The sequence below is a fragment of the Erythrolamprus reginae genome, chromosome 2 (genome assembly GCF_031021105.1).
Source record: "Erythrolamprus reginae isolate rEryReg1 chromosome 2, rEryReg1.hap1, whole genome shotgun sequence".
In the NCBI taxonomy this organism is placed as follows: domain Eukaryota; kingdom Metazoa; phylum Chordata; class Lepidosauria; order Squamata; family Dipsadidae; genus Erythrolamprus; species Erythrolamprus reginae.
The window spans coordinates 63,937,536-63,963,336 of record NC_091951.1 but is presented as its reverse complement, the minus strand read 5'-3'; the positions used below and the strand labels follow the sequence as shown (position 1 = coordinate 63,963,336).

Here is a 25,801-nt window from a genome sequence, read left to right as displayed (position 1 = left end):
TCTCCCTCTGTTAATACAGCCTAGAATTGTGTTGGCTTTTTTGGCAGCTGCTGTACATTGCTTCTTATCCTACCCTCAGATGCTTTGAAGACTAGCCTGACTCGCTCTTCTTTGTGGCAACCTCTGATATATTGGAACACTGCTATCATGTCTCCCCTAGTCCTTCTTTTCATTAAACTAGACATACCCAGTTCCTGCAACCGTTCTTCATGTTTTAGTCTTCAGGCCCCTAATCATCTTTGTTGCTCTTCTCCGCACTCTTTCTAGAGTCTCAATGTCCTTTTGTACACCATGATGACCAAAATTGAATGCAGTATTCCAAGTATGGCCTTACCAAGACATTGTATAATGGTGTTAACACTTCACACGATCTTGATTCTATCCCTCTGTTTATTCAGCCTAGAACTGTGTTGGCTTTTTTGGCAGCTTCTGCACACTGCTGGCTCATATTTAAATGGTTGTCTACTAGGACTCCAAGATCCATCTCATAATTACTACTGCTGAGCAATGTACCACATATACTGTACCCGTTTATTTTGTTTTTCTTGCCCAAATATAGAACGTTACTTTTTTCACCATTGAATTTCATTTTGTTAAATAGCACCCACCCATTGTTCAAGTTTGTCAAGATCCTTCTGTATTTTGCGCCTATCTTCTGGAGCCTTGGCTATTGCTGCTACTTTGGTGTCATCTGCAAATTTGATGAATTCCCCATCTTTCCCCTCACCCATGATGAAGATATTGAAGAGTACTGGGCCTAAAACAGAGCCTTGGGGTACTTCACTGCATACATCTCTCTATGTAGATGCAGTTCTGTTGAACACTACACGTTGAATGCGGTTGGTTAGCCAGTTTTGAGTCCATCTGGTCGTGTTGCTGTCCATCCCACATTTTTCTACTTTATTTAGTAGAAATATTTGTCAAAAGACTTACTGAAGTCCAAAAAACCCACATCAGCAGCATTCCCCTGGCCACTAATTTTGTCACTTTGTCAAAGAATGTGCTAGTCAGTCTGTCTCAGCTCAACCTACCTCATACAGTGATTGTTGGGGAGAAAATCAGAAGAGAATAGTGTGTAGAATATGTTCACCACCTTGAGTCAGTTGTGAAACTAATAATGGCAAGAAATTAAAAATAGAAATAAAAATCATATATCATATCATGTCATATCATATGTCATATATAAAAATAAGAAGCAGTGGCAACAGTTCAAAATAGGTGTTTCAATTCTGGTTGAATCTAGAGATATCTGAATAAGAACGTAAATGCATTGAGGAAGTTGTTAGGGCCCAACAAATCCAATGGAAGACTTGCCAATGATACAAGATTGGGAAACCAAAGCTGGAGAATATGCAACAATGGAAAAAATGAGTAAGTAAATTCAAGGAAGAATGGCTTCCTTACATACAATATGTTACAGAGTAAGGCAAGCTAAGGCATTTTAGAATATGCCTTTTGCAGAAGATATAAGAATCAATAAAGAACAACTGTAAAAGTGGAATTAAAACTATAAATTTTTATAGTAAGTAGTAGTTTGGGAAAAATCAAAAAAGCCAAAGTGCACAACTTAACCCTTTTTTTCAATGTATTTTTTTTAATTACACTGTATTTTACTTCTTGCATCTCTATTTTTGACATCCTACCTTTGTATAACCCTTATCAAATAATAAAACTAATCAATTTAAAAAAAGAAACCAGTGAATAAACCTTGCCTTTTCTCAGTTTGAAGAATATAAAATATGCATAAGAACATTTGTATGATTTGGAAAGAAAACATTCCTGCATTTACTGTACTTTTCGATGTATAAGACACACCTTTTTACCTCAAAAAAGTGCATCAAAACCTGGGTGCGTCTTATACACCGAAGTTGCCACTTGCGAGCAGCTCCTGCAGCATCCTGGTGGAGTATAGCAACTCACACGTTCACATCCAGCAGCCTCAGCCGATGCTGGCTGCTGCCCCGCCCCTGGCATCTCAAGCCATCGCCTGACCCATTTGCCGGGACTCCTATGGACTGCAGGAGGTGATCGGTAAGCTGGCACAGAAGGGAGTGGCTTCTATCTCTTGGGGTGGGTGGGTGGAAGGGGGAAGGGAAGAGGGATGGCTGATTCAGTGGATGGAGGGAGAGAGAGGAGCAAATGCTTTGTCAGTCAGCTTTTACCGGCATTTTTTCCTGTTACTGTTACTAGTGAGCCCTCCCCACAGCAGCAGTAAAACACATGCACTCTGTAAATATATAGATTACTGAGAAGCTGCCATCTCTGTTGCTGTGCTAACGAGCCATCCCTTCAGCAGCAATAAAATACACGCACATTTAAATATTTAGATTACTGAGAAGCTGCCATCTGTGACCATTTCACTCAGAATACTTTTTTTCTTGTTTCCCTCCTCCAAAATCTAGGTGCATCTTATATTCTGGTGTGTCTTATATACCGAAAAATACGGTAGCTTTTTAAGGTTTATACATTTTAAGATGCTGTTAAAGAAACACATAAAACCACAACCCCAAATATCAGCGAATGAAATAGCAAAGGCATAGAATTATTTCCAGAAGCTTAGACTTTGTACCACATTCAAAGAAAAAAGGATTAATCAGAAAAGTGGAATGACCTTCTTTTGCATTTTCAGAATAGTGATCATTTTTATTATGATTTTAAAGAGTTCCTACTTTTTATGTGGCCATTCAACAGTTTACTACTCTTTTTCTGATTAACAATTCACAATGTAATGTGAGGTCTGTCATGCATTTCTTTCTTTCTTCGCTCTAGCTTCCATGCCACTTCAATCATAACAACTCTGAGCAGTTAACAAATCTGCATTGGGGGGGGGGGGCTAAAAATCCCAAAGTGATTAAAAACCTGTTTTGTGATGACACTGTCTCTTAACATGCTTCATCCTGACAATCTCCTGTGATAGAGTTGATAAAGGTGAGCCTTATTAAAAGATATTACATATTATTAAAAGATAGTACTATTTTTATTAATGTGGTTGTCTATAGGTTTCTGCTGGAGAGGCAAGGAAGTTAAATATCGAATGCCATGCACACTCAATTCCTTATTGCATATATTTTAGGCAATAGAGCTATGAACATATTTCCATATGTGGTGGACTTGTGCAGAAGCCAGGACCTACTGGGAAAAAATCCAGAAATGGGTAAGAGATATTACACAAACTGACCTTGAATTGAGACCAGAAATATTTCTATTAGGCATGATTGATCCAAAAATAAAGAAAGATAACAGATATTTCATCATACATCTGATTACTGCAGCAAGAATCTGCTACGTGCAAGAATGGAAGAAAGACACTGTGCCCACCAACGTACACATCAAAAACAAAATAATGGAATTGGCAGAAATGAATAGATTAACTATGTGAATAAAAGAGAAAGAAGATTCGGTCTTTTATAAAATATGGAACAAATGGTACAATTGGCTGCAAAAACTTAGAAATAAATAGTGAAATAAATAAACAAATTGGTAGATTTGTTTACTAAGATGGCAAATAAACTATTCAAATATATCACAGAGGAGATTTTAAGGAAACAAGGAAGAAAGACATTTTAATTATGATAGAATTTAGATAGAAAATTACGAACTAAATGACTGCTTATTAATAAAATGTGAGGTGTATTAATTTGATTAAGAATGAATGTATTTGTTACTAATAATTAATTTTTGATACTAATGCAACTTACTATTATTGATTAATAACATATTACTATAATGGAATGGAACTATAATTATAAGGTATATATGCTAACGATATGAAAATCCGTAAATAATTTAGAAATATATAAGTAAAAACAACTGAGTAAAGAGAGAACAAGGTCATCTCTCTTGTTTTTTAATGTGCTGTACTTATTCTTGTATGTAATATATATTTGCAAATAAAACTTTTTTTCTAATAAAAATTTAAAAGACATTTAAAAAAATATTTTAAGCAACATTACAAACAAGTACAGAGCAGTAGAGGTTCTAAAACTCTTTACTACTGGTTCGCACAGACACATGCATATATCAACTCACCGCTGGGTGAAATCATCCGACGACACGGGGCGAATTACCATAAGTACGCTGATGATAGCTGTACATTTCTACCCCATGCCAACTCAGTGAAGCAGTGGAAGTGATGTGCCAGTGTCTGGCGGTTGTTAGCGTTTGGATAGGTGTTAACAGGCTCAAGCTCAACCCCGACAAAATGGAGTGGCTGTGAGTTTTTCCTCTCAAGGACAACCCCATCTGTCTATCCATTACCCCATGGGGAAACTCTTGACTCCCCCAGAGAGGGTCTGCAACTTGGGAGTCCACCTTGATCCACAGCTGAGCTTAGAACACCATCTCTCAGCTGTGGTGATGGGGGTGTTTGCCCAGGTTCACCTAGTGCACCAGTTGCAGTCCTATTTGGACAGGGAGTCTTTCCTCATAGTCGCTCATGCCCGTATCACCTTGATGATCAACTACTGCAATACTCTCTACATGGGGCTACCTTTGAAGAACAATTTGTAGACTTCAGCTAGTCCAAAATGTAGCTGTGAGAGCTGTGATGGGGCTACCTTGGTTTGCCCATGTATCTCCGAGTCTTCGGAGAAGGGCAGCATACAATAATAATAATCTACACCACTCTGCAAGTTGTGTTGGCTGCTGGTTGGTCTCTAAACGCAATTCAAAGTGTTGGTTACTACTATAAAGCCCTATATGGCTTAGGACAAAGTTACCTATGGGATCTTCTCCAGCCTCACGTATTTCAGCAACTGGTCAGAAGAATAGAATAGAACAGAAGAGAACAGAAGAGAACAGAATAGAATAGAATTTTATTGGCCAAGTGTGATTGGACACTCAAGGAATTTGTCTTGGTGCATATGCTCCCAGCACACATAAAAGAAAAAGATACATTTGTCAAGAATCATGTGGTACAACACTTAATGATTGTCATAGGGGTCAAATAAGCAATGAAGAAACAATCAATATTCTTATACAATCTACAGAGTCAGCCTTCTCCAGGTTCCATCAGCCAAGCAATTCTGGCTGGTGGGCCCTCGGGGAGGGCATTCTCTGTGGTGGCTCTGACCCTCTGGAACCAGCTACCCCCTGAAGATTCATACTGGCCCCACTCTTCTGGCCTTCCGGAAGTCTTTAAAAAGTCACTCGTGCTGGCAGGCCTGGGGCCATTGAGTTTTAACATTTGCTCCAGCTGTTAATTTTGAAGTTGATTGGAGCATGAATGAGTGTGAGTGTGTATGCATGGTTTTAAATGGGTTTTAGATTAGTCGCATTTTTAAATAATTTAATATTGGATTTTGCATTTGAATTTGTTTTTATACTTTGTACCTTTACATGTTGTAAGCCATCACGAGTCTTTGGAGAGAGGCGGCACATAAGTCCGATTAGATTAAACAAGCAAGCAAGCAAGCAAGCAAGCAAACAAACAAACAAACAAACAAACAAACAAACAAACAAACAAATAAGTGATCCAGTGGGTGGAGGGAGCCTCCTGGGCTGAACCAGGAGCAACCCACTCCTGTACAAAGTGGTGGAATACTTCATCATTTAGTTCAGAGTGATTGAGAACCAGCATCTGCATGCAATCCAGTTCAGAAAGGATTCCTTATTCCCCCTTTATGATTATAAACATTGGATATGATGTTTTTATATTGAAAAAAAAATAAAGCATATTTTCCAAAAATTTAAGCAAAGTAGAATATGATTAAGTTATGATCCCTACACTTATGATCTCTAAGTTATGATCACCAATTCCTTTTACATGCAGAGATGATACCATCAGCTTGAAAAAAATACTTTTCTATATTTCAGTTCCTCTCCTTAAGCAGTTCACAGGATGATCATATTGCCCCCAATAATCCGGATCCTCATTTTACTATCCTTGGAATGATGGAAAGCTAAATCAACTTCAAGCCAGTTAGGACTGAACTCCTGGCAGAGGGCAGAGTTAGGCTGCAATACTGCATTCTAACCGTTGGGATAATCATAGCTCTGATTGGGGCGGCATACAAATCTAATATTTGTTATTGCTATTGCTATTGCTATTGCTATTGCTATTGCTATTGCTATTGCTATTGCTATTGCTATTGCTATTGTTATTGTTATTGTTATTGTTATTGTTTCTATACGCACTTCTTAAAATGAAATAGCATCTCTTTGTAGCTATAGAGGTACCATCCTCTATCATTTAATATTGAGATATCAACACTGTAAAGTAACATTATTTCATCTTGTTGCTCTAATCCAGCAGTTCCATGAGAAGTTTTTAATTAGATTTATATCCAGCTTCTCTTTCAGTTCAAAGTAGCACATACAACACTTCTTCCTCCATTTTCCCCCACAACAGTTCTTGAAAGTACGTTGGAATGAGAGAATGTGACTGGTCAGAAATCATCCTGTGATTTTAGTGTGTATTGGTGGATCAAATCTGAATTTTCCATAGCTTTCACATGTTACATGTGAATACTTATTTCCTGACCAGTCTGTAACATAAAACAGATACAAACTTTATTATGAGTGAAAAGATTTAATTTTTTCCCCTCAATGGTTCTGTTGTAGCCTTTAAGTAATTATGATTCTTTGTGCATTTTTAGCTCAGTAGTTGTGGCAGAATAACAATTTTAATTTTTAATGATCTACATATCTGTATCCACATCCACACATATCTGTATACATACAAACACTGATCTTGAATTGCCATGAAAGGCAAAATTAGGTCTGGCATTCTAAAAAAGGATTTGTTTTTCCTTCTCAACAGTATAATTTCCAGCAATACCTCTATATCATTGAAGCTTTTTTGCTTTCTGCATTGCAATAAAATCTTCTACAAACAGCAGCAATTATTAAATACTTTGAAAAATGACAGCTAAAATGATTTAGTGAAATGTGGGTGACTTAGATTATAGTATTAATAATTATTTTAAACTAACTCATATTGTATGTACATGTTTTATCTTAATTCCACAATCATTCCAACAAGTAAGCCCATTATAATTAAAAATTGAAAAATGTCTTATCTTTGTCATTTTATTTACAGACACATAATCACATATAATTTCAGAACACATTGATTGGGGTGAAAGTCATTTATGTTAAAACATGATTGAATTATTATGGCCTTAATAATCTTTATAATGCTATATGTATCTAACTTTTTAATTCTTCCTTAGGAAGGATACGGTGAAATAAACCTCAACCAAAGCCTATCCAAAGCCAGCAATATCAATGTTTCTTTTGAACAAACCGGCTAATAGCAAAACCCAAACATTTGGACTTCAACAATAAATCTTCCTTCTATCACCTTTCTCTGGGCTTTGGTCTTTTAAACTATCCTCTTTATCAAAGTGACACAATCATTAAATGTGCGATCAAAAAGCATCTGAATAATCTGATTCTCTTTCCTTCTGTTTTCTGGACGCTCAATTTTACACAAAAGCCCATTACAAATGTGGTGGAAACTGTATGGGCTGCTATCTCCGTGTTCATCTAAATAAAATGATTTTATTGTTCAAAGAATGTTATTTGGATTCTTTCCTTCTTAAGAAAAAGAAAGGCACTCTTTATCATTTATCACTTGTTCAATTTTTTATCATTATACTGTTTAATCCTTCCAAAGTGAACTCTAGGGAGTCATTGGGAATTGGATGGTATATAATTCAGATGATGATGGTATATATTCATTTTTGTCATTCATTATGCATTCATATCTTAATAGAGGACATTTTTAAAAAAATACAGCAGCACAATGATATACAAATTCTGGATTTTATAATCTGCTATCTATCTATCTATCTATCTATCTATCTATTTATATATCTATCTATCTACCTACCTACCTACCTACCTACCTACCTACCTATCTATCTATCTATCTATCTATCTATCTATCTATCTATCTATCTATCTATCTCATTCGACTTCTGTGCTGCCCAATCCTGAAGGACTCAGGGCGTCTTACAACAATATAAAATAAAAAAAACAGTAAAAAGAAGTCAAATATAGAATCTGAGCTATAAAACCTTAACTAAAAGCCATAATAAACTAACTCAACATGCATTCTTGACATTCACACAATTTGCCATGATTGTTGTTGGTTCATGGCCCCCAGGCCAGCCGGCAAAGCCAGGTCTTCATGCCCTTATGGAAAGCCAATAGGGTGGGAACAGTATGGACATCGGGAATGGGTGGGCTGATTCCATAGAGCAGAAATTATGGAGAATTCTGCTCTGATAGAAGAGCACCAGACCAACTGTCCCAAACCGGCACTTCCCAAACAAATTGAAATTAAAACTCCTTTTCTTCCTAGGCAAACATAGAAAATAGATCTGAATAGTGCCAGTCTGGGACAGTGATGGCTAATTGACAAATACTATATGAAAGCAATTGCATCACCAAAGCAATACAGAGAGAATTTATCACATTGTAGCCTGTCTTCATGGGAAAGCCATAGTGTCTGAAACACTGATAGGCCCTTACCCTCGAAAAGTCCCCCCCCCAAAAAAAAAGAAATATATTTAAAACTGGGGTTTAGCTGGTAGAAATTCTGTAACATTCAGAATGCTGCAGATTCTCTTTGTATGAACCCAAAGCCATATTTTCTTCACAATCTATTTTCAGGAATGTAAGAAAAGATTGCATGATAGTATTGGGTTGGTAATTGTTGCAGGGAAAGAATGAAGCGGTGGTTACCTAAAAGATTCTTTTTAAAAGAATGAAAGCCTTTTCTTTTTTTTTTCCTTTTTCCTTTTTCTTTTTTGAAGCACCAAAACATGAACAAAATATACACTGGCAAGTGGAAATATTCTCAGTGTCTTAGAGATCTATGTCTAAGTCATTCTTCAATAGCCATTAACTTGATGCACTGCAGCACCTTGGACAATAGCAGTGGGGATTCTCTTGGCAAAAAGATTAATTAACTCTCTGCTCAGAGTTAACTTGGAGAGCGTGAGAACCATTAAAGGTGATTTAGCACTTGGAATATGCTCCTCAGCCAACAAAATGAATTCAACAATTTACTTATTACCATCATATTTAGGGTAACACAGATTTTTTTTTATTATATTCCCTCTTTTTTATTAGTCCTACTGTTTCTTCTACATCTTCAGAGAAAGAAAAGTAGGGGGAAATTGCAGTATATTTTTAATGAATGGTTGCCACAAGTTTTGCACTGATCTGATACACATGTCTTCCTTTTTCTTTTCAAGGACGAATATTTAAATGTACATTTGGGTATTTTATAATAGTTTGTAATATTCATTATTTCTTTTCTGTTCTTTTTTACTTGATAATATTTAAACATTGATCAATTATTTCCCCAGAATCATACCCACCATTCTTCATAAAAAAGTGTCTGATCACTTGATCCACCACAGTATAACCAACACATACCATCATTGTATCACACAAACAGACTAAAATCCTCCAAAACAGCTTAAGTAAACCAAAACACCCAATAGTGTAAGAAGAAAAAACAGGAATCATTTTGTGACAATAGCAGAACACATCCATAACCACCGAGTAGCAGTGAAAAATCAAAATTAGACTCCTTAATATCACAACAAATGGACAGGCTCTACATATTTTAACTTGTGAAAAGTTTGTGAGACGTTTCTCCAATCCAAGCTAAATTCAAAAACACGAGGAATTCTTGGATGCTTGGCATTAAGACAAATTAATCATCAATAGACACACTGACCCCTGTGACAATATTAAGTGTTGTACCTCATGATTCTTGACAAATGTATATTTTCTGTTATGTACACTGACAGCATATGCACCAACGACAAATTCCTTGTGTGTCCAATCACACCTGGCCTCTAAAGTCTTCGGAGAGGGGCAGCATATAAATCCAATAAATAAATAAATAATTCTATTTTATTCAATGAGATAAATTATATAGACCATAAATCATATAGACCATTGAAATATTAAAAAGTTAAGAAAAAACCAAGATTAGAATATGTACTGTCCAGCAATCAATATCCTGTTAAAACAGGATTAACACCAGACAAATAAGAAGAAAACAACCCTAATCAAGGACAAAACCATCCTACCAATGAGAGAGAGAGAGAGAGAGAGAGAGAGAGAGAGAGAGAGAGAGAGAGAGACTACTGTGTTTATATAGTACAGTACATATATACATATTTAATTATTTTAATAATGTGCTGAAATTTTGCAAAGAAAGAGCCAAGTTCTGAAATATTGTATTAAACTATATGGGAGCTAAGGTATACTTCCATTTGGCACAACACAAAATATATGCCACCTACTCCCAAATAACTTATGTTTTTTCTTCTCATGTGTTCATATGTCCTTCGTTTTTCTCATATTCTGCATACTGAAGACTAGTTATAAGGTGGATCAAACTAAAGCCAATGAACCTTACAACTGCCCCAATCTAATAAAAACGCATGTTGAATAAAGTTAAATTTTTGGTGGCAGTATGGATGAAAGATAGATGACATAGCAGAGAAAGTTGGAGAAAAGAGTAAGAATTAGTATAATCTGTCATAATAGAGATTTATTGGCTAGGAATTGGATGAACAATACTGTGATTTTTGCTTTTCCAACACTGTTCTTTATTGCATGTTTTTATAATGTCAAATTCTAACCATCCAAATAATGTTTGTATATTTGAGAATAACTTGCATCAGCTAAATGCAACAGCAGATATTCTTAGCATAGACAGGATGCCTGGTTGGTAAAAATGAAGAGTTTGTCAGAAAACAAAGAAGTGGTGGCTATAATGTAACATCAGAAATCAATCTATATATCATCCATCTACTGCTATCTGTCTGTCCATCTATCTATCTATCTCATCTGTCACCTTAATCACCAAAAGTACTCTAAAATGAAACCTTGACCCTGAAAAGCTAAGCATTTCCTCTATACTCTATTGTTTCAAGTTTCAAATTCTTCTCATCTTTATTGTACACAGTTTTAGTAAGCTTGCTATATTTTGGAAAGTGTTTATCAAACAGTGAATAAAATTATACTTTTCTCTTTTGAGAAACAAAAATCTCTGCTGATGTCTGTGGATTTGCCTTGTTCAAAAGTTTGTTTTCTAAGATTTCTCCAAAGAAAGATGGTAGTGCACCCTTAAAAATAAACAAAACAAAACACTAGTAAAAAGCACAGATTGTGAAACAGCATTATGTTCACATTTTTAAGAAAAGGAATGTCTTTCAGCTCTAAAGCATAAATCTGAAAATTTATCATGTCTACATTCTGAATAATGGAGCCGTCACACTACCTACAATTGTTCATTCATGCCATGAGAATACAAACCTAGTTTGCATATTACTTAGCAAAAACATTCATAATAAGAGTCTCTAGAGAGAGCATTATTACAGATTATAGACTAATTTGGCCAAAGATATCTCGAGAGATTCACTGATTAATACTAGTGATTGTAAATGAAAATCTAAAAGAAACATAAAAGCTCATTGAAAAACATGAAACCACTAATCTTTGGTGACATATTTAACTCATATTACATATTAATGATTTCTCATTTAGTATGAGAAAAAAAATCCAGTATTTTCTTTCATTACATCTAGGCTGCATATCTAGATCACAAATTAGCATTGAGGCAAACATACTCAGAAATAGAAGAGAAAGCAGCGGCTAACAAATTCTGCAAAAGAGTAAGTATAAGATGCACTAAAAAGATTAAATGTTGAAAACAGACAGATTTAAAACTTAAGTTGATTATAATATTTATAGTATAGTCATTTGATTGCCACTTGTGACTTTCATTGTGAGCTTCCAGAAAACAAAATTTAATTCCCAGATCAGCTTCATACTTATACCCTGTTTGGAAGAGCTTTAATTCGAACCCATTTTAATGCCTTCTTCTTAGCTATTTTGTAAGGGAAATATAAGGAAATGCATTGTGAAAAATGACATTGTGCCTGCAGTAAAGATGCAATAGAATCCGTTGCTCATGTTTTACTATTTTGTCAGTTTTATAGGTATTTGTAATCAGCAGATTATTCTTCTTTTAATTAAATGTCCATGGCTTTTTAATCATTTATATTTTTGTTATCTGTTCAGAGGTCTGCTGGCTGGAGAATTCTGGGAATTGAAATCCACAAGTCTTAAAAGTTTCCAAGTTTGAGCACCCCTGTGTTAGATATAATCAACCACACTGATTTATCTTATCCATATGCAGTGGAATGACATGGACCAGTGATGGCAAATATTTTTTTCCTCGGGTGTCAAAAGAGCATGCACCCATATCATCATGCATGCACCACACCCATAATTCAATGCCTGGGGAGTGCAAAAACAGCTCCCCCTGCCCCCGGGAGGCCCACTGGAGGCTGGAAATGTCATGTTTCCCAGCCCCAAAGGCTTCACTGAGTCGGGAGAGGGTAAAAACAGACTCTCTGATCCCCCCCCCCCGAGGCTCTCTGGAAGCCAAATACACCCTCCCATAGCCTCTGTGCGAGCCAAAAATCAAATGGCCAGGACACACATGCACATTGGAGCTGAACTAAGGCAACAGCTCGTGTGCCAGCAGATATGGCTCCGCGTGCCACCTAACATAGACCTTGAAAGTTTCTAGAGACTGTGAAACCTTGGGCAGAAAGGTAAAGAAATTAAGTTCACAGTTTTTACAATAAATGTCCAGTTTGGGACCATAATAAAAGAAGACAAAACAGGTTCAAGGAAGTCAGCAATTATGTAACTTATAAAGCTTTAGATTCTGTGACAGTATCCTCTTCTACTTTTGTGAAGGGCTCTTGGAATGATATAGGAAACATTTGCCAATAATTACAAAGAAAAGTGTCAGAAGTCTTATTAGAGCACTAAAATAGAATAAAAAAGGACTTGTGTCAAAGGCTCAGAAGTAAATAATACAGTGAAAGACTGAGCTAAACAGAGGAAGAGTGTGGAAACAAACAGTAAGAACTGTAGGTCTAATTCAGAAATATCAATGAAACTTGGTGGGATGATGCTCATGATTTGCAAAGAACACTGAAAGACTACAAGTTATTCAAAAGGAATAGACCTCCTAGAAATCTCTATGGAGATTTTCAATCATCCAAGTAATGGTTGTCCCAAAAGTAGATATAGATGACCTCTTTGACCCCTCTTTCAAACCATGCTCCTCTCTGTTCAGAATATGCATAGTATATACCACATTGCTTAGTTCATGGGTGTTTTATCCTCATGGTAGACAAACTTCTGCCTTAGTGTATTCCTGGGTTTAAAGTGCACGTATGTTGTGCCTCCTGAGCTTTTCAGATATTCCTGCAATGTATGGAATAAGAACATTGCTTTATTTGTTGTTTTCTTCTTTCTCTGTTATGGAGAAACTCTTGCTGAATCTTTTCCTGGATTGCTGAAGAACATTTGGAAATAGCCATAACTTCTGAGGTCTTCCTTTATATATTTTTAGTTCTTTTTCTCTTCCCTCCTTGCTGGTAAGCAAAGCTTCAGCCTAGTGTAGGGTTCTGGTTACTTCCATTTTGTGCTCTAGTGGGACTTGGACTAGATGACCTCTATGATTCTTTGGAAATCTATAATTCTCTGTTTTCTCTGCTGATCAAAGTCAAACTTAGAGGTGGAATATCAGTATTTGCTAACTCCTAATTTTAAAAAATCCATGTTTTATTCAAAATTGTCAAGCAAAGGATTGAATATTAATTACTTGTCAACTGTTCATAATCCCAACTACTGGATAATGAAATAATTAAATTCTAGTTCTCTAATCTTGTATAACAGACATTAGAAATTTAGCACTGTCAACATTCCAGAAATATCTGCATAAATTTTTAACAACGGACTCTGAATCAATCTGCATGACCATACTTGTGGAATGTAACTACTAGTTACCCAGAGAAATGCCAAAGAAACACAAAACTGATCATCTGAAATGCCTGCTAGATGAATTCAGTGTGAAATTCATCTTGAAGGAAATTTATAGTATTTCGTATGTTGAGCCTGTGTTAAATGCAGAAAATAGGTGGAAGAACAAAGCTGAATTATCAATTTTGAAGACAGCTGTGTCCACAAAATCTTGCTATGTTCTCTGTAAAAAGTGTGTTTTAACTATTTTTCAGCTTCCTGTTGTTTGATGCAGATGTTTCTATGTATTGGATATGTTGGACTGGTGGAGCTATTTGCTATCCCTCTAAATATATTTTCCATTTTAAATTTAATTTAATCATAATATCTACATAAATTTTAAAATAAGTGTAATTTTCTTCTAATTTCCTGATAATAAACAATGTTATTATGAATAATTAAATCACATTTTGGTTTGGATGAATACACTGTCAAGCATTTAAAATTCTTAATAAGAACTTATATAATTATGGCAAGGTTACATTATCTACTTTGTTGTAATAATATGCATGATCTTCTATTTTGAAGAATTATTATTTTTTCCAAATGCAATTACAGACCTGGGATTTATCCATGTCATACAATGTCACAACAATGCAAGTGGGACTTTTGAGGCAATGGCAATAAAGCCCAGCAATTATCTGGAATATCAAAGCAATGTTTGCATTATTCATAATCAGATGGGCATTGACATGCACACTGATTAGACATAGTTGCATTTAATTATGTATTTCCTCTTCACAATAAAAAGGGACATTTTTTAAAAAAAATCTAATGATATACAGCTAAGAGGACAAATTGCAAAACTATGTCCATGTTTTCAAATTTATAATTGTCTTCAAGGAAGAAAATGATGTCATTCACTGCCAAGTAACATGATAGAAGTACAGTATTGTATTTGGAAGACCTAGTAAATGTGACTTTGGATAAAATGACTGTATATTAAAATGGTAATTCAAAGAAGGGAGTTATTATTTTCTTAGACAGGATGTGTGACTGCCTTTTGCGAATGCCAGACAAATGACATTCTCAAAGGCAACGATCATCAGTTTACAAAGACCCCTTACAATAGTGTTAGAGACATGTATCCAAAGTAAATCAGATGTCATTGATAATATCTACCAATTAAAACAGAAATTCGAAATTTAAAATTAAAATAAATCTTAAAATAAAGATCTTAAGATTAATACTGTATTTAAACACAATAGAGTATGGCATGCTGCTGCTATTTCCTTGGATAAAATTTGTTAGAACAATGTTTTACTTTGATTGGATTGGTTTATAGAATTACAGAGTTGGAAGGGACCTTGGAGGTCTTCTAGTCCAACTCCCTGCTTAAGCAGGACACCTAAATTTGTTAGATTCAAATCCTGCTTTTTGTTTAGAAGCAAAGCCAGAGTATCTAGTACTTCCCTTCTTTCTATCCCCCCCCCCCCAACAACAACAAATATATAATGGTTAAAAGCTGAAACAGAAAGAATTGGCCCAAGGTCACTTCATGGCTGAGCTTGACCCGAATTGGACCTTCCTATGCCAGGTCAATACTTTCATCATTGTACTTTTCCCGCAATTACCTTGAGATGCTAATAATTGCTGCATTTACATATCTTAGGCTTTCTTGCAACCTCCTGCTCCCCATTCCTTCCTGCAAGCATGTCTCTATGGGTCAACAGAGGGAGAGAAGGAAAGAGCATACACACTTGGGGAGGAGGGGATTCCAGCCCAGCCAGCAACAGACTTTGCTTTCCACCCATCAAATGTCTTGGCCCTTCTCTATCCCCCCTCTCCTGCTGTTTTCCGACGGTCCACGCGGAACCCACCCAGAGGGACGGAAAGAAGAAAGGAGTGCACACACATGGAGGGAAGAAAAGTGAAAGAAAGGAGGGAAGAAACAGATGAGATGGCTCAGCCCTTTTTCAAAGCCGTTTAAATCTCAACTGCCTTTCAGTTACAGGGAACGAAAAAAGCACACAAAGTGTTCTTTCCAGAGGGCTGGAAAGGGGGTGGGGGGTGCCTGGTTTGCTAATGGCCAACTTGATAGAATTCTTTTCTCAAGTCTCATTTCTCTTATGGCACCCCATAAGAGGCTAAGGGACAGCAGGAGAGGGAGGATAGAGAAAAATCTGCAAAATCCGGAGGTAGGGTTTCCCATGGAGGGGAGCCTCAGGTGAATCCCACCAGCACAAAAATGGGCACTTCGGCTGGCAATGGAAGTCCCGAGGTGGGGTATCCCAGCGGCGGTGGCAGGTTCACATGCCCACCGCGGTGTTCAAGAGAACGCCGAACCTGAACCCAAACTTTGAAAAAAGTTTGCGTTTGGGTTCGGTATGCCGAACACCACAAAGTTCGGCACGGGCCCGAACTATGCAAGTTCAGTTCGCCCAACACTAAACACAAGAACAAGGGCATAATCTGAGGTTAGTTGGGGGAAAGATCAGAAGCAACATGAGAAAATATTATTTTACTGAAAGAGTAATTGATGCTTGGAACAAACTTCCAGCAGACATGGTTGGTAAATACACAGTAACTGAATTTAAACATTTCTGGATAAATATATATCCATCCTAAGATAAAATACAGGAAATAGTATAAGGGCAGACTAGATGGACCATGAGGTCTTTTTCTGCTTTCAATCTTCTATATTTCTATGACTGGGTGATGGATGGGCCTTTATGATCCTTCCTCCTTTTCTCCCTCCCTCCCTTCTTGTTTATCAGAGCTTCTTCCAACACAATAGATAAAATTTACTTTCATTATTTGCTATTGTTCTGAGGTGGAAATACACATGCAAAACTGAAGAATAAGCATAAATTAAGTTTTACATAGTTGAAAAAAAGAAAGAAATCTTCAACTGTTGCTTTAATCACTAGGATTCCACTTTAATTCAAGAATGTTTAGTGCATTTCTTGTTCTTTATAGGCTACACTGCTTTATCTTCTGAAGATATTGTATCTTCATAGCTTGAAACAATTATGGTACAACTTTCTACCGTCATATTCATGCTACTTTTTCTTAGTAGAAATGTAAGTAAGCCTCCTTGTCTTTCGTAACTTGCTTAAAACCCACCTCTGCCGCCAGGCATGGGGGAATTGAGATACGCTTTCCCCCTAGGCCTTTACAATTTTATGCATGGTATGTCTGTATGCATAGTTCCCTCTAAGCTGAGCAGTGAACAATCGCTCACTTAAAAATCATCATCAACTCAGAGTTTTCCAAACCTGCCCAGAAGCCGAGAGGGAAAGAGTGAGAGGGAAGGAGAGAGATAGGAAGAGAGAAAGAGAGAGAAACAGATAGAAAAAAGAGAGGAAGGAAAAGAGAAAGAAAAAGATTGGGAGTAAGGAAGAGAGAAAGAAAATCAAAATCTAGTTTGAAACTAGCTCAACTATTTAAGTGGCGTTTTGATATTGATAGAGTTGCCCTATTATGAGCTCACTGTTATAGACACACAGTACAGTATTTTATTTTGAAATTCTCTGAGGCAAAACAGGGTGGGTTTTTTGTTTGTTTGTTTGTTTGTTTGTTTATTTATTTATTTATTTATTTATTTATTTATTTATTTATTTATTTATTTATTTATTTATTTATTTATTTATTTATTTATTTATTATTTCTGTGCCGCCCAGTCCCAAAGGGACTGCCGCTCAGACACTATACTTTTCCGCCCACCCCCCCCCAAAAAAAAAAAATTAGAGGGAACACTGTCTGTATGTATGATTGGTTTTTATAATAATGGGTTTTTAACTGTTTTTAGTATTGGATTATTGTTATGTTGTTATATGCTGTTTTATTACTGCTGTTAGCCGCCGTGAGTCTGCGGAGAGGGGCGGCGTACAAATCCAATAAATACAAATACAAGTAGAAACCTGTTAAAAACAAATTTACTCAGCGCTGCTTGAATTACGCCTCTTATTTGTGGTTTCTGTGGCATCTTAGAGCGCTTTGATTCTGTAGTCTGATTTACCATTGATTAATGGTACATAGTAGGATTTTGTTGCCAGAGCAGATGGTGAAAATCAAAAGAAATGGCAACTATGACCAAGCTATTCATAACAGCAACAGCCCTTTAATACCTAATCAAATTTATCTCATGAGATGATAGCATTTTTGCTTTCCCTTTCATGTTTCTGCTAGCTAATGAAAGAGAAGGAAGAAGGGAGTGAGCTAAACACAGTTGCTTTCCCATTTTTCTACTGCATTCAGCAATTACTGTGAAACAGAACTGATAGGTTTTCCTTTCATCCTTGACTTTTATGACTAGAAAATGAAATTATGATGAAACATGAAAACACGCTGACAGCTGACTAGCAATAGAAACACACAGAAAAAGGAGCAAAGTTGAAATTTCCTTTATGCCTTGCATAGACAACAGGAATTAGGGTTTCTAAAGCATCATAGCCTCTGCTCTCCTGGGAAAGAGGAAGTGGCACTTTGCAGCCTCATAACTTCATCACTGCACAAAACTGATTCTGACTCTACTTGTACAAAGGTAGTTGCCTTGTTTTTCACTAGTCCTCTTAACTAAATATGCTTGTTAATGTGAACAGGTGACTCAAAAATTATAATATCGTGCAGAAGTTCAATTATTTCAGTGATGCAATTTAAAAGGTGAAACTAATATATGAAAGTGACTTATTACATGCAAAGCAAGATAGTTCAAGCTGTGATTTGTCATCATTGTGATGATTATAAAAACCCCAAACCCACAATTTCAGAAAATTAGAATATTACATAAAACAAGGATTGTACATAGAACAATATTGGACCTCTGAAAAATATAAGCATGCGTATTTTTTATTTTATTCATTTAATTTTGTCCAATACATAACAATACACAATGAAGGTAGTAGAGAACACCTTCAAGGAAATGAAATCAGAGAAGGAATAGAAGAGAGAGTATAGGATAAAATAAATCAATGAGAAAATAGAAGAAAGATAAAGGGATAGAAGAGAAGGCATATGGGATATAGGAGAGACAATAGAACAGGGGTCAGAGGGCACTCTAGTGCCTTTTGCAGCAATTATTGCCTCTGTGGCGTGGCATGGAAGCTATGAGGCATTATGGAAGACCAGGATGCTTCACTAGTGGCCTTCAGCATTTCAGCATTGTTCAGTCTCTTGGCAATGCCCCATTGATTCTCTATGGGATCAGGTCAGGTGAGTTTGTTGGGAAATGATGACAGCATCCCCATAAATCTCATCTGAGGAAATGCTCCAAAATCTCCTGGTAGACGGCTGCATTGATGCTGGACCTTATAAAGCACAGAGGACCAACACCAGCAGATGACATGGCTCCCCAAATCAACACACTTCACATTGGTCTTCAAGCATCTTGCAGTTGTGTCCCTCTCCATTCTTCCTCCATAATCTGGGTACTTGGTTTCCAAATGAGATGCAAAAGTTGATCTCATCAGAAAAGAGGACTTTGGACTACTGAGCAAAAGACCAGGTCTGCTCTTCTTTAGCCCATATAAGACACTTCTGGCATTGTTTGTTGCTTAGAAGTGGCTTGACAAGAGGAATATGACATTTGAAGCCCATGTCTAGGATCCGTTTGGGTGTGAAGGCTCTTGATGCACTGATTCCAGTCTCAGTCCATTCCTTGTGAAAGTCCCCAATGCTTTTGAATGGCTTTTTGTGGTGGACGCAGAGTAAGCACACAGACACAGGCAGCCTCGCAACAAAGAGGGAGGCAGGTGGTGCTCCACTCCTTTTATATGGGAGAAGCCACCTCTCACCTCCCAGAAGCCCATCATGCCCCGCGACTAGCGCGGTGTATGCTGGGACCACAAGGGGAGTGAACGCACGTCATACACGTGCGCCTACTCACCTGCTCCCCCTGCTGCTGTACGTGAGCCGCTGGAGTCCTCGTGCACCACTGCAAATGCCGCCAGTCTGGAGGCGACCAACGCTCAGTTCCTGACAATCCTCTCCAGGCTGCGGTCATCCCTGCTGCTTGTGCACCTTTTTCTTCCAAATGTTTCCCTTCTACATAACTTTCTATTAATGTGCTTTGATCCAGCACTTTGGGAACATCCAACTTCATTTGCAATTACCTTTTGAGACTTTCCCTCCTCTTATATGGGGTGTCAATGATAGTTTTCTGCACAATTGTCAGGGCAGCAGTCTTTCCCATGACTGTGATTCCTACTGAACCAGATTGAGAGACCATTTAAAGGCTCAGGAACCCTTTGCAGGTGTTATGGCTGAATTAGATGATTAGCGTGGGACACCTTGAGCCTGCAATATTGCACCTTTTCACAATGTTCTAATTTTCTGAGATCATGGATTTGGGTTTTTCATGTGCTGTACCTCATAATCCTACAATTATGACAAATCACAGCTTGAACTATCTTGCTTTGCATGCAATTAATCTCTCTTTCATATATTAGTTTCACCTTTTAAGTTGCATTACTGAAATAAACGAACTTTTGTACGATATTGTAATTTTTCGAGTTTCACCTATATATAGCCGCACATCTCACAAAAAGCGACTTTCAGCAATGTATAATAAATATTTTAAAATTAGTGACATTATTAGTGCCAACATCATTATTCTGATGATGTTACCTAGTTGGATAGTGAAACAAACAAACAAACAAGCAAACAACCAACCAAGCTCACAAAATACCAAGGACTCCACAAAGCATGTGAAACCTGGAATTAAGGATTTATTTCTAAAAAGTGACAATCACATGTAAAATTAAACAGAAATTTGTAATATTCTAACACTGATATCTTGTATTTTCATCTCTTTTACAAAACATCTATTTTATGAAACAGCTAACCATGCTTCAAACTTTCGTCAAATAAATGTTTACGCAACCATCTTATTTATATTCTAAAGACTAACTAGATAAAATCTTGCTGCTGCTTTTCATATCAGCGATAAAACTTCTATGGCTCTATTTATTAAAAAAACGGGTTATCTATTCTACTGTCTATACTTTATCTTTCCTTTGTAGTTGATATTTCTTGCTATTTTAAGCTTATCTATTGTTTTACAGTTTATGTATTGTACTTTCTATTGTGTTTTGGGTTTATCACTCTGAGATCTTACAATTGCCAGAAGGATTTCTAAAACAAATGATTAACGTTATGAACTAAAATGGCTTTTTATCAAAGCAGCACAGCTCCTCTATATCAAAGATTATTAACAATGAGAATCCAATTATTGTTCTATTACAGAATCCTGGCACATGGCCAAAATCTGATTTTCCACATTTAGGGATGTTTTTCAGCTACACTGAGAGTCTGTATAAGACATTGACAGCTATTGGATATCTTGCTAACAGACATTGCTGAATACATTTGCCAAAAAATCTATTGAATGACTTGCCCCTGGAATTACATTTAGAAAACAGTTTGACAGCAGAGGCCCTCTCTCCCCACCACCAAAAAAGGTATCTGTCTTCATTTAAAAATAACCATTTCCACATTTCTAATTATTTATTAAAGCTTTAAGAGCTGTATGAACAAACTATGGGTAATTCTTCACTGGATCTGAGAAACAATTGTAGCTCAGAGCTAAAGAAAATCAAGTTTCATTTCCTGATAGCTCCAACCAGCCCTGTAAAAGCTTCCTATCTAATACCTTGGAGCTACTATTTTCTCTGCAGATAATTTAAAGAAAGATAGACCAATGGCCTAACTCCAGCTGTCTTGTTTATTTATTTCTTATGTAGCTATTAGCAGTTTACTAAATAATGGCCCAATATGACATCACAGGTAACCAATCTTTCTAACCACCATGTCACATTACCTTTCCAAGCAATTGACTGATGGAAAACAAACACCAATAATGCTAAAGGATGTGAATATATTATACTTAATGCTTACATTTCCCTCTTAAAAGAACTAGAAAAGGGAGGGAAGAGTGAGAAAACTGACAGTTGCAATTATCAGAAATGTTAGGGCCTTAGTTGTAAGGAACAGAAATCGTACTACTGAATGATAGAAATAATCATTCACCTTAAACTTGCTGGACAGTAGTGGGTTCTAATTGGTATCGATTCATGTGTGGGAAAATCTCCCACCGCTACTACTGGTTCATAGAACCGGGTTGAACTGGGAGCAACTCATCGCTGATGCTGGAAATCATACCTAATCTGACCTTTGTAAGAGTAATATCTTAATGGCATGGGCGTGGGTTAGTTGAGGGACTGATTCTTTCATCTGCCCATTCTATCAGATCCAAGAAGAGCTCTCATGTTACAGGTTCAATCTGGTGGGTCCTAGAAGGTAGATCTTTTTGGCTGTCCTGTCCACACTGTGGAATCTTCTGCCCATTGAAGTGATGTTGGCTTCATCACTGTTGAGCTTCCTCAAAACCTGAAGAAGCAAGCAGGTCTTGAGGCTTCAGGGCAAGGGTAAATCAGTGAAGTGGTTTGGTTTTTTTTTTTGTCTATTATTCTTTTTTTAGCTTGTTTTATACCTTTTAATGTATTTATTACCTTTTTTTAGCTTGTGAGATAGGTGGTTATATAAATTGGTATAATAATAACAATAATAATAATAATAATACACAAAACTATTTTAGAATTTTTTAAATCTTAAAATGATAAGTTAAGCAAATTGTTTGCTAATTTTCTTGAACATTTTAAAACCCGATTTAGGATATGGTTTACTTATTTATTATCACTGAGTAAGATGTTGTCCTTATTCTGAATTCAGAGATGGCATTTTTTTAATTAAATAAAAATGAAAATGGAGTAGTGAGTTATCTATTTTTTTTCTTGAGAAGGAAGAGTAGGTACTGTATGTACCAGCAGTTAGCAAGCACAAAGTAAACAAGAATTCCCACAGCCGACTTACCGGCCGGTGGGGTTTGCGGCGATCGGCGGGGATGGAGGCCGCCATGTTGGGGGGCGGAGTCACGGCACCCACGTCGGGTGCCGTGACCACGTGGTGCGGTGCGTGGGCACCGATTGGCCGGGCGAGTGAGGCAGCCCTATAAGAGGGGGCTGCCTTGTGGCGCAGCAGTCTCGCCCGGAGCATCGTGAGGCGAGGCTGCTGCTGTCTTTCCTCCCAGCGAGCTGCGTCACAGGCCTGAAGGCCTGTTGCGCAGCCGATCGTCGCCGGAGCGTCGGGCCTTCGAGGCCAGAAGAGCCGCGAGCGGCGGCTGGAGAGGCAGTTCGCTTCGGTGACACCCCGTCAGGGTTTGGAGGCGCAATTTCGAGCGGTGTTGATGGCGGGGGGAGGAAACAGCCGTACAGGGGCCCGGCGGCGGGCTGCAAGGGGGCAGGCCGGAGGGTTAGGCACCCCCCCCATCGAGCCCCGCCGCACCGGGAGAAGGAGGGCACCCAAGCGGGCATGGAGCGAGGCCCCGGGGGCAAGGCCTGCCGGGAGGCAGGCTAGTGAGGACGGCCCCAGGGGGGTGGCGACCCCCCGGGGGCGCACAAGGGGCCGAAGGGGAGCTTCAGTGGGGGCGAGGGGTCCCCGCCAGGGCCGGGCCCCGCCCGTGGATCCACTGGGGGCCCCAGGGGTGTTTTCTGGCGCAGAGGAGGGGCTTCTCAGCGGTATGGACTCAGGTTTATCGGAAGCAGAGGCATCTGCTGCAAGGCCTGCCAGGAGGGGGCAGGGGGCGAGGGATTCACTTTCTGTTTCCTCACGTATACTGTCTTCATTGCTCGAGAAACTGGAAGAGAGGCCAGAGAAGCGGGGCAGGTCTCGTCGGGGCCGGGCCACGCAAGTTGCCAGCGCAGAGGGGTCTCGGAGCTCATCAGAGTCGGCTGGGAGCCCACAGAGATCCCACGAGGACCGGCATGCGCAGTCAAAGACCAAGCGGAGGAAGGCCAGCAGGATGGTGTCCGGCTCTGAGGAGGCTGATGACGACTCCTCTCACTGGGGTGAGTGCCCTGTGCCTAGGCACCGGTGGTCCCTCCCAAGAGGGCCTCGTGGCAGGCTACGGGCTACAAAACGCACGACACAGGGGGGTCAGAGGACCTGGCGCTCCCGCACAGCTGCGCAAGTTTGGAGGAGGGGGCGTAGAAGGGCAGTGGCTAGGAGGCACAAACGGAAGAGGGATACCTCGAGGGACAGCTCAGGGTCAACCACCTCGGGGTCTACCAGTACTTCTTTTGACAGCGATAATCCTTTCGCGCCGGGCCTACCAGACACTCCGCTTAGTATGCACATGTCCCAGTCCCTCAAGCGTAAAATTTGGCGGGGCGCTTACGTGGACATGTTTCAGATTTTGCTACCGGCAAGGTCTAAGAAGGAGAAGGATAAAGAGGGCAAGAAGGGGTCGGATGACCCAAAAGGCACCAAAATGGACAAGGGAATTCTGTCGTGGGCGTATGCATTTTTGGCCTACCACTCTGTGGTGGTAGAAGATGATGTCCATACGACACATGAGCTCATCTTGTACATGAACATGATTCTGAGAGCGTATCAGGAGTTTGGGGGGGAGGCTTGGAAGCGATATGACGAGGATTTTCGCAGGTTCGCCGCCCACAATAGACACTGGCCGTGGGATATGCGGCATAACGATTTGTGGCTTCAGGCCACGCAGCAAGCGTCAACTCCGGCCAGTGGGCGAACACCCACAGGTCATCTGCTCTTAACAACGGGCAAGGAGGCTACTCTTCCCCGCCCGGCGGTGGGGACGGGGACCCCGGCCTCCGGCCAACGCAGCACGGCTGGGTCGTCCTTTCGAGGCCAGCCGTACTGTTACGAGTACGGCGCTAGAGGGGCCTGTTCCAGGGCATATTGTCGTTTTCGCCACGCCTGCGCCTTGTGTAGTGGCAGACACCCGACCTCCGCTTGTTACAGGGGACGGGGTGGGGCCGGCTCCAAGGACGCCGGGACCCCCGCCAAACCCCAACCTGGGGGAGCTCAAGGTAAGGGGCCCAACCCCCGTTAGATTGGACAGGTTGCAGCATTGGCTCACCGGCTACCGCCCCAAGAAGGGTGCGGATTTCCTGCTCGCGGGGTTTACCGCGGGCTTCAGGATCCCGTACGGGGGGCCGCGCAGGGCCTGCATGGCGGACAATTTGAGGTCTGTGGCAGGTATGGGCCACGTAGTGCGGGACAAAATTATGAAGGAGGTGCGCGAGGGCCGGGTTTTGGGCCCCTTTTCGGAGCCCCCCCTGCCCTTCCTGCAGGTGTCCCCACTCGGTGTGGTGCCCAAGAGGGCCGCGGGTGAGTTTAGGCTTATACATCACCTGTCGTTCCCCCCTGGTGAATCGGTGAACGACCACATTCCCGAGGAGCTCTGCTCGGTGCGCTACACACCATTCGAGACGGCTGTCGCGATGGTCCGGGCGTGCGGAGTGGGGGCGCTGATGGGGAAGTGTGATATCAAATCGGCCTTCCGGCTTTTGCCCATTCACCCGGGGGATTTCGACTTGTTGGGTTTCCAGTTCGAGGGCGGGTTCTTTGTTGATAGAGCCTTGCCAATGGGTTGTTCTATATCCTGCTCGTTGTTTGAGAAGTTCAGTTCATTTTTGGAGTGGGCACATGTTAAAAGTACGGGCTTTGCGTCTGTAGTACATTATTTGAATGATTTTCTATTCGCGGGGCCGGCGGGCGCCGTCGATTGTCAGCAGGGAATGTTGGGTTTCCAGGCTTTATGCGCGGATTTAGGCGTACCTTTGGCTCACGAAAAGACCGAGGGGCCTTCGACCAAACTGACATTTTTAGGCATCGAGGTGGACTCCGTTGCACAAACGTGTAGGCTACCCGATGACAAACTGACTAGACTCAAGGAAGCGGTGAGGGTCGCACGAGCCGCAAAGAAGGTGACTCTGAGACAGGTGCAGGAGCTGGCTGGCCTGTTGAATTTTGCTTGTCGGGTGATTGCGCCAGGAAGGGCCTTTATGTTTAGACTGTACAGGGCAACGGTTGGCGTGTCAAAACTGCACCACAGGATCAGGTTATCGAAGAGTGTTAGGGAGGACCTCGTGGTGTGGCAAGGGTTTCTGGACGAGTACAACGGTGTGTCATT

At 39.5% G+C, this 25,801-nt stretch overlaps 1 protein-coding gene across 1 annotated transcript in view; it reads right to left on the bottom strand.

The window, feature by feature from the left end:
- The window catches only part of CHL1 (cell adhesion molecule L1 like), a 233,379-nt gene that overhangs the window by 139,327 nt on the left and 68,251 nt on the right, over positions 1-25,801 (bottom strand). The gene's annotated exons all lie outside the window — the stretch shown is intronic.